This window comes from Phacochoerus africanus, chromosome 1, assembly GCF_016906955.1.
Source record: "Phacochoerus africanus isolate WHEZ1 chromosome 1, ROS_Pafr_v1, whole genome shotgun sequence".
NCBI classification, from domain to species: domain Eukaryota; kingdom Metazoa; phylum Chordata; class Mammalia; order Artiodactyla; family Suidae; genus Phacochoerus; species Phacochoerus africanus.
The window spans coordinates 173,372,717-173,383,167 of record NC_062544.1 but is presented as its reverse complement, the minus strand read 5'-3'; the positions used below and the strand labels follow the sequence as shown (position 1 = coordinate 173,383,167).

Here is a 10,451-nt window from a genome sequence, read left to right as displayed (position 1 = left end):
TTAAGTTTGTTTTCTATGTCTTTAAATCTATTTCTGTTTGGTAAATAAGTTCCTTTACGTGTTTTTTTTTTTAGATTCCACATATAAGTGGTATTAGTGATATTTGTCCTTCTCTGTCTGTTTTACTTCACTTAGTGTGATAATCTCTAGGTCTATCCGTGTTTCTGCACATAGCATTATTTTATTCTTTTTTTATATATAATGATTTTTATTTTTTCTGTTATAGTTGGTTTACAGTGTTCTGTCAATTTTCTACTGTACAGCATGGTGACCCAGTTACACATACATGTATACATTCTTTTTTTTCACATTACAATGCTCGATCATAAGTGACTAGACATAGTTCCCAGTGCTTCTTTTTTATGGCCAAGTAATAATCAGCAATACTGTACTATTTGCAGTTCCCAAACCTTTTGGGTGTTTTGTCTATTTGTGTGTGCATGTATGTGTATTTCACATAGATTTGAAATAAGCAAGAGAACAAACAATACTGGTATTTAAATGAAGTTATGTTCTAGACAGAGGAAACTATATGTGTAAAGACCATGAAACATAAATATTTTGGCATATTTGGGATAACAGCAAGGAGGACAGAGTACAAGCTGGCCCTTGTGCACTGTGTGAGGGAGAGAGGGGTAGGAGACAGTATTAGAGAGGTGTCATGGAAATGTTCAAGTAGAACAATGGTTCTCAACAAGGCTGGACATTAGGAACAACTGGGAGCTTTTAAATATATGGGACAGTCCAGTCTTTTCCTGAGAGATTCTAACTTTAATGACTTGGCATAGAGCCCAGATATTGGTATTTGTTATTGTTTTTATTTTGTTTTTCTCCTATCAGCTTTTTTTTGTTTTGTTTTGTTTTTGAGATTTAACAAACTTTAAATTTTAGAATAGTTCAAGGTTTATGGAAAAGTAGCAAAAGTAGTCCAGAGAGCTTCTGCATCCCCCCCTCCAATTTCCTGTACTGTTGTTAACTGACATTTCACACTACCATGGCACATTTAATACAACCAGGAAACCAGCATTAACTAAATCAACTCCGCACTTCTTAGACTTCACTTCTTTTTCAACTGATGTCTTTTTCTATTATAGGATTAGATCCAGGATTCCATTTAACATTACATTTAGTTAAATCATGCCTCCAATAGTTATCTTTAGTCTGTGACACTTTCTTAGGCTGGCTGGCTGGCTTTCCATCTTTCTTTCTTTTTCTTTCTTTCTTTCTTTCTTTCTTTCTTTCTTTCTTTCTTTCTTTCTTTCTTTCTTTCTTTCTTTCTTCTTTCTTTCTTCCTTCCTTCCTTCCTTCCTTCCTTCCTTCCTTCCTTCCTTCCTTCCTTCCTTCCTTCCTTCCTTCCTTTCTTTCCTCTTGTCCTTGTCAGTTTTGAGAAGTATTGTTCAGGTGCTTGGGACAGTGCCTCTGATGTTTTCCTCATGATTACCCTTGAAGTTAGAGGTTTGGGGAGGAGTTCTCCAGAGTTGAAGTATCCATTGCATCATATTATATCAAGTATGTGCTATCAACATGACCCAATGGCTTTCACTGATGATGTCCTCTTGATCACTGGGCCAAGATAGAGTTTCCTGGGTTCTGCGCTGCAAAGTTTCCCCCCGCCACTTTTTCCTATTCTCTTGTTTTGGCAGTAAATCACAAAGCACAACCCACACTCAAGCATGGTTGCAGGTGGATATAACATCCATGTTTTGGAAGGGGTGAGCATTGATATTCTTAAACAGATCCCATGGAATTCTAATGTGTAGCTGATGGGCATTTTAGGCTACTTTAGGATTTTTGACCCACATTCTGAATGAAATGGGAAGGCCTTAAGTTTGAACAGCTGAGTGATATGATCTGACTTATGATTTCAAAGAATTTATCTAGCTTTTTAATGGACTGTGAGAGCCAGGACAGAAGCAGAGAGATTGGTTGAAAGGTTATTACAGTAATTCACGTGAAGAGATGATGGTATTTGGGACCAGGACAGCTACAAGCTACTTCTACCAAAAGGGACCATGATTTCTTTGCATCTTCAGAATATAGTACATATAATAGATGCTCAATACATGTTGCATGATTGATTGTAAAACAGATGGTTTTACAATATCTCTCTTTGGGAGACAGTATAGCTCAAAGGGTAGTAAAGTAAAAAGTCTGGGAAGGTTCTAAAACATAACATGGCCTGGATCATTTACAACAAGTTGAACAACTGAAAACTTACATTCCTTATCCATAAGATGTAAATAACTATCCTTCACAGGGTTATTAGTAGCCTACTAAAAATAATAAAATATAAGGGATCTGTTTATACTGCTGTGATTCCCCAAGACTTACATGCACCCAGTGATAAAAGCAGTGATAAAGAGGCTAAGATCTGAGGTCCTACAGCTTTGGTTCTTATCCCAGCATTGGCGCTTACTACTTTGGTCAAATTATATCACCGCTATAGGTCTCAGTTTCTTCACCTTGGAAATGAAAATAATAGCTCCTATCTCATAATGTTGCTGTGAAAGTCAAAAGACATAGTAAGTGCTTAGAATGATTCCTGGCATATAATACATTCCCAGTATGCAAGCTACTGCTGTTGCTATATTATATGTAAAGTATGTATTTCATATTCTCAGAAAATTTTCTCAATACTAATGTTAATACTTAATATAGTGTATTAATATTCACTTAATACTGTCTATTTGCTCCTCCAGATCCATTCATCATCCTGTTTTGGGTCTGGACGGCTGAATTGTATGGACTGTATCAGGATGGTGCCCATTTGGGAGGCAATTGCAGGACGTCACAAGGCGAAAGGAGAATAACGGTAGAATATCAATCCCCCTAGCATCCTCCTGCCCTGGTATCGGGTTGACATTGTCTGTGTTTTTCCTATGGAAAGCCTCGGCTCCTGGCCAGAAGCCTTCTCTACAACTCTCTTTTCACTTCCAGTTATCACTTTTTTTTTTTGCTCTTAAAGGCCACAGGGTGGCAAAAACTCTCCCTCATTCCTAGCCCAGGGTACTGTCTCTTTTCCCATTTATCTATCACATTCTAGTAAGTAGTCCCTTCATGGGAATCTTCAATTACCTAGTTGGCTGTGCATCGATTTCCTGTTGGAAACCTGACTAATACATCTGGAAATAGGTATTATTCCCATTTTGCAAGTGGTGACACTGAGGCTTTAAAAGACTCTACTCAGGATAATAAAAATAGCAAAAATTTCAATCTAGATTGCCATGAATGTGTAAATTTGAGCAAATTACTTGAACTAATTTTTTTTTGCAGTATGAATCATACAAACTATTTTTAGCTGTGTAACTTTGGGCAAGTTATCTAAACTCTCTAAGGCTCAGTATTCCCTCCTAGCACATAGGACTTCTGTATTATAGATGGTATTGCATTTAAAATAATCATTATAATACCAGCTACAGAGCTGTTAATAAACATATTAGTGTTGTGTTCCAGGAAGTCCCTACAAGTCATAGTCTTTGATAAAATTTTGGATATAGTTTGGCAATTTCTGACTGAACAGCAATGGTCTCTCTGAAGGCTAAACATTCTTATTTATGTTACTTTGTAAGTACATCTTTTATATACTATTATCAAATAAAATCCTTGTAGGTTTTCCTTTGTTGTTTTAGTCTTTGTTTTGTTTTTGCAAATTTAATCTATAGAATTATGCTTCCAAGATATCCTTCTACTGCATATTTCACAGTTGTATACTTAAACATGATGAAAACAAAATCTTCCTGTTAGCCTTCTAATTTAAAAAGTATCTTGGCAGGTTGGCCTAGTGTAGAAAGATTTCATAAAATGACATTTAAAAATGATTACAGCAATCATTGATACTAAATCTCCCCTTTAGACAACTTTTTCCTGTTGGTGTATTTGGTAATTGCTTATCTGACACCGTGGGACAGATTTAATTCAAAGCTATTTCTGAAAGCTTCTCAGAAGATGGAAAGCAGCCTTTCTGAATAGCATTTGGTTTGAAATAACTGTTTTCACATTGAGGATTTTCAGTTATTATCAGAAATCATTTATAATCCAATTGGCAACAGAAGTGGCATTTTACTGCTATATTGAATCTGACGTTTTGTCCAACAAGTATACTGATTGGAATATGTCAGCTCTAGGTACATTACAGTTTTGTTATATTTAAAATAACTGTCACTTGGAGATTTCATTACAGAGTGGTGCACTGGGCCTAATCCTACCGGAAAAAAAATAAATTGCTTATTAAAAAAAATTTTTAGGCTGTTAGACTGCTAATTCAAAAAAAATGAAAAAGGTTTTTGTGTCAAAGGATTTATTGCCATGAATTTTAGAGTTGAAAAAGAGGGTAGAAAGCAAGCTAACTGGCTATCCACATGCAGCAAATATTCTTCATAATTTATTTAAACATCCCAATGGTCTTGCAAGGCAAGAATTCCCTCCAGTTCACTGAGGTTCATACAGATAAGTATCTGACTGTGAATAATCTATCTTGGAAGTGATGGATTTGGGTCTCAAGTGTAGGCTTATCTGATTTCCAAGTCCAGGCTTAATCCATCCCATCTAATCACCAGTTCTGTGTTGTCAGTGCAGAAATTTATTAGAGAATGGCTTTTTTAAAATTACCAAAATCCTCATGTTACTTTATAGTTAGACAACTTTCTCAACTACTAACTGATCTCAAGGCTTTCTCTTTCCATTCTGTTGCTCTGCTCTCAATTTAAGGTGTTATCATCTCTTAACTGGATTGTTGTAAAAAACCATTTTAGCTTGTCTTCCTGAGGCTGTTTTTGTCCACTGAAATATATTATCCATATTTATATTTTAAACATGAAGACCTGATTATTAATCCCTATTAACCTTCCATGGCTCCTTATCACCAATGAGATAAAGTCAGTGTTCCCAGTATCATGTTCAAGGCCTTGCACAATCTAGCCACTGCCTACATATTCAGAAAGTAATTTCTTATACCCTCTGTTCTAGGCACATGAGATTTCCCTAAATCCACAATGCTTTTCTATGCCTCCCAGGTTGTATATGTTTCCCTCAACACTCACCCCTATCTTACCTGGAAAATATTTATCTTTTAAGGGCTTTGTCAAAAGCTACCCTTTCAATGAAGTCTTCCTTGGGCTTTCTGAATGGTTGTATACCCAAATTATTATTTCTATTTATAAGAATAACATTGTACTAGAGGGGTATTTTTTTTGTTCTGGGGGGTTGTTTTTGTTTTTGTCTTTTTGTTGCATTCTGCATAGCAGATTCTGAGCTCTTTGCAAGCAGGGACTGTGTTTCTGTGTTCAGTAATTATATTTTGTGAAGTAGTGATTCACAGTAATTATTTGTGAAATCTGTTGAAACCTTTAGAGTTAGTTCCCTATTTTTAAGCAAACATCTTAAAAAGTAGCGATTCAGGGATCTAATTCATTATATCGATGCTTCAGAGACATTTCCAATTGACCTTCCTCTTGGAATCTTCCAAACTGGCCAGGATGTGCCTTAAAAGTGAAAATTTCTGCTCACACTAGTAAACATTGGGGAGAGGGCTCAAGACCAGCAAGAAGGAAAATCTAAGAAGCAGAGAGCAAAAAGAGAAAGCAGCACAAATAGAATAAGCTCAGGTGTCACAGAGCTGAAAGAGGTAGCAGCCAGATAAGAAGTACGTACGTAGCTTCAGAGCAACTCAGAGATGCATTTTGATTTCCTGAGCATTAAGGGAGGCTCATGGGTTAAGAAGATTGGGGGCAGATAGAATCGACTAAGGAAGCATCAGCAAAAGTTACAGCCTGTTAGGGCTCACAGCTGTGTTCTTCCACGTCTCCATATAGCATTGAGAAACTCCACTAATTATAATCAAGGGCATATCACTCCCATCTCTTCTGTCACTCTTGTTAGTAAACAGATTATTTGTGAAGGAAAAAGACAAATGAGTTTGGGAAGCAACAGACATTTGAAATTGTCTGAACAAACCTAAACAGAAATTTCAGGCAAATAATAGTGTCTTTTTTCTTTACCAGTAAGATCCCTTGCAACAAGTTTCCTTGTCTCTGTGTCTCTGGTAGATGATATTGACAGCCAAGGGATGTAAATAGCAAAATGGAAAGGAAAGAGAAGCAAGCAATGTGTAAGCATCAGATCAACACTAGATGGGATAATCAGATCCTTTATAATTGAAAGTTGACTGTAGGCACATTAAACAATGAGTTAATTCAACAGAAAATTGGATTGCCTATGTTTTTCTGAGCATGTGTGAAAGATGGTGTGGAACTAACACTTGATGAGGTATGACAGCGTTGTACCCAGAAGTGCAGTCAGACCACCAATGTCTCCTAACCAGTCTTCATATAAGCTTGCACTGTCCACTGTGGCTATTTAAATGTAAATTAAATTAATTAAAATTATAAAAAATAAAAGATTATTTTCTCTGTCACACTGGCCACATTTCAACTACTCAATAGCCACATGTAGCTAATGTTGAATGGCAGAGATGTAAAGCATTTCCATCACCGCATGGGTTTTTATGGGAAAGCTCTGCAAGCCTCTTAATTTGCCCTAAACATCCCCACCCAGTTAAGCCTACTTATGCATCATTTTATCATATCTAGACTCAGTGGTTCTGAAACTTGAATATTCAACAGAGTCACCTTGGGGGCTTGGAAATATAAGAATTGCTGAATCCAAACCCCAAGATTTAATAAGTCAAGTTTGGGCCCAAGAGCTTGCATTTTTCTAACAAGTTTGAAAACCACTGGTATAGGGGAAAGGGAAGTAAAATGGATATACAGTTGACCATTGAACAAAACGTTTGAACTGCATGGGTCCACTTACATGTGATTTTTTTTTCAATATTAAATCCTACAGTAGTCACAATCTGCAGTTGGTTGAATCCACAGAATCACAAATCAGATGTGGAGAAACCTCCAATACAAGGGCCAAGTATAAGTTACACATGGTTTTTTGACTGTGCAGAGTGTTTGTACACCCAACCCCTTTGCTCTTCAGGGGTCAGCTGTATTTCTTTCCTGCTCTCGGAGGAGTAGCATAAGTATCACCTGGGAGCTTAGGAGAAATGCAGAATTTTGAGCCCATCTCAGACTCCTGAATCAGAGATTTTTTTGTTGTTGTTGTTGTTCTTTTTATGGCCACACCTGCATATGGAAGTTCCTGGGCTGGTGGTCAAATAGGAGCTGCAGCTGTAAGCCAGTGCCAAAGCCACAGCAATGCCAGATCCGAGCTGCATCTGCAACCTACATTGCAGCTAGTGACAACACTGGATCCTCAACTCACTGAGCGAGGCCAGGGCTCAATCCTGCACCCTCATAGATACTAGTCAGGTTCTTAACACATGAGTCACAATGAGAACTCCTAGAGACTGCGTTTTAACAATATCCCCAAGTGACTTGAACTTGATTAATTTTTAGAAGCATTGTTAAATACTATTCAAAGTAAAATTGCTCTTTTTAGAAAAGTTTTATTGAAGTATAGTTGATTTACAATGTTGTGATAATTTCTGCTATACAACAAAGTGATTCAGTTATACACACACCCATTCTTTTTCAGATTCTTTTTGCATGTAGATTATCACAGAACACTGGGTAGAGTTCTCTGTGAAAATTGCTCTTAAATGTCTGTTTGAATTAATTAGTATGGGGACAGATGGATAAAGAAATAAGTGAGTGAACAGTAAAGCAGATTCCCCAACTGCCTATCTACCAGAAGACAAAAAGTGGTCCTTCTAAAATGACTAGAAGTCATTTTAGCGATTGTGAAGACGGTGGCTTGTCATATAGTGGCTGCAAGGAATCTTCCTATTGGTTCTTCAGCAATTGAGTCTCTGCTTACTTAACCAAGAAATCCTGTACTTTCTTCCTCCGCCCCTTTCCAAGTGACCTCATCTTAACATTTTGTGGCTTCACTATCAGCACTCTGTCATTTGTGTCAAAGTCTGAAATAGAAGGCTGGCTGGAGTACAGAGAAACACAACACAGTGTAGATTTAGTGATGAACTGGCTCTGGGCCAGAAGGGTAGCAGGTAAGTTTCAAGAGTTTCAGCTGAAAAAGAAAGAAAAGCTTTCAGAAAGCTTAGAGCCAAGTCAAAACATGTCATATATGATTTTCTTTTGGCAGATAGGCTGTAAAATAAGAGTAGACCAAATTCCCCAGGTAATAGTAATTGACCTATAAATGTCATTATTGATAGATTGTGTTTCTGGAAACATTGTTCTAGAGCTAAAGTGCTCATGTGAGTCTCAGAAAGGAATTTAGTCAAGCTGTGAAAGTCTCTCTTTCTCTTCTCCCCATTACTGATTTCCATTTTCCATTTTTCTCTTGGGGAGAGGGCCACATTTTTTTTTTTTAGGCAAACCACATACCCAAGCAATCACAAATACATCTTCTAGAAGACCAAAATTTTCTTCAAAGAAGTTGTTTTTGAAAGGCCATTACCTTTCATTTCTCCATGGAGCCATTTCACACCCACATTGAATCATTTCATAGAAAGATTGATAGAGTTCACATTAAGATTTGCTTTTTTAACCTGACAACTTTAGGAAGAGTTGATATTTCATTTTAATAAAATGGGTGTTGTCTGGAGAGGCAGAGTCTGAATTTCAGGAAGCAATGCTGTATATGTGTTACCTCCTGCAACATGGCTTGAGGAACATTCCTTTAGTGTTCTGTTGCCTCCTCTTCTGCTTCTGTAAAATAGGATTAACAGAATTATCGATCTGTCTCCCAGATGTCTATTTAGATTTAAATAGAACACATATATCATAACCAAAAAAAAAAATCCCATGCCTTTAGCTATGCAATATAGATACATTTCTGTAATCACCATTTCATTTAATATAAATTTTATTTTATTTTTGGTATGAGCTATAGAACCAGTTTCCACATTCTAAATGCTCGATTAAAGCAAATAGTGGTTTTGGTCTGAAATCAGCCAGTTGCACACATTAGTAGCTTTAGAATAAAGAACAAATTAACAATTCTAGATATCTCTTGGTTTGTGCATGATGAAAAATGTTTCTTACCCAAACCCAGATGAGAAATTCTCCTTCCTCTCCCTGTCGTATTTTCTACTGGTAAATTGCTGAATCACTGTGTGTGGCAGCCAAGTTCAACTCTTGGGCATGCCTCTTAGAGAACTGTCAGGGTACCCAAGGTCCCTCTGCTATTTCTGGATGACAGGAATAGAAGAGGAGCCTGACAGCATACTCTAAACAGCTGTGCACATGCTTGTGCGTGTGTGTGTGTGTGTGTGTGTGTGTGTGTGTGTGTGAGAGAGAGAGAGAGAGAAAGATTGAGAAATGATTTCCTTCCCCCTTATTAAGGCTGGTAGACTCTGTATTTCAGAATGTTTATGCAAATCACAGCCTATACAATTTGAGTATAGGGAATATAGAGATCTTAAGAAATTTTGTAATGTGACTTTAGCTTGAAGTGTGATCAAATGTAGATAGCCCTGGCTATGAGTCAAGAGAGTTGAGTCCTGGCTCACTTAAATACATATATAAGTCACTTTCTAAGACCAGTATTGGAAAAAAAAATTGATAACTAAGATCTCTCTCTCATTTTGCATATAAACCATAAATTGCAGATTAACTCTACTTCCTTTAGTTCTAATTGGGAATAGATGCAACATTCTGGTAATAATGTTTTATTGGTTTCCAGTTCTATTACCATCTTTGGCTTGCTCAAATTAGGAACAAGTCTGTTTACTCCATCTTTGAGAAAGCCTTTTGTAACCCCTTAATTATTATCCATTAGAATGAGACATAATAACACAGTAAAGGGCTGAGGATCACTCAGTAAAACTGCAGATTACTTCACAGATCAAGAGTATTAGCTCCATGAGAGAAGGAACTAACTTAAGCGCTGGAAAAGGCCTGCCTGGATTTGATTGAATACTTTACTAATAATGTGAAACTGAGCATGTGATGCAAATTTTCTGAGTATTAGTTTCTTCCTCCCTAATAGAAGAAGAATAATAGTACCTACACCAAAGGGTCCTTGTGAGAATGAAATGATGTAAAACACAAAGTTTTCAGTGTGGTACTTGATGTGTAGTAAATGTGAATTTGAACTGGAATACAGTCTATAAGGGTTTGTCCAATTTATTTACTTACATTGAAATACTATCTAGTTAAATACTTCTTAAAACGCTTGCCACCTGGGTCTAAAAATCTCTTGATTATGCAGAACTATTTTTTATATTTTATTTGTTATAATGAATTTTTACTAACATCTATTTGAATTACAATGTTGGTCTTTATTTTAGTTGCTGTTTATTACTATTTCTTTTAAATTATCTGTTGCAATCTTTAAACCTTTTCAGTGTCACTAATATGTCATCAACCTTCCTCAATCCTCTGATCTCAGTCGGAATATATGACTGCTTTTAAAAAAACAGATTCCTTCTAATATCCAGCACAAATGAACATCTCCTCAGAAAAGAAAATCATGGACTT

General features: G+C 36.6%; 1 long non-coding RNA gene across 2 annotated transcripts; it reads right to left on the bottom strand.

The window, feature by feature from the left end:
• Window positions 1-7,543: 7,543 nt before the first annotated feature.
• On the bottom strand, window positions 7,544-9,123 carry LOC125112666 (uncharacterized). Of its 2 annotated transcripts, none has more exons than XR_007131222.1 (3): window positions 9,015-9,123; window positions 8,428-8,678; window positions 7,544-8,034 (listed from the first exon to the last, which is right to left on the bottom strand). It is a non-coding gene; the product is annotated as an uncharacterized LOC125112666 (long non-coding RNA). The 2 variants fall into 2 exon arrangements; XR_007131224.1 differs by having other exon boundaries at window positions 8,620-8,678.
• Between the last annotated feature and the right edge of the window lie 1,328 nt (window positions 9,124-10,451).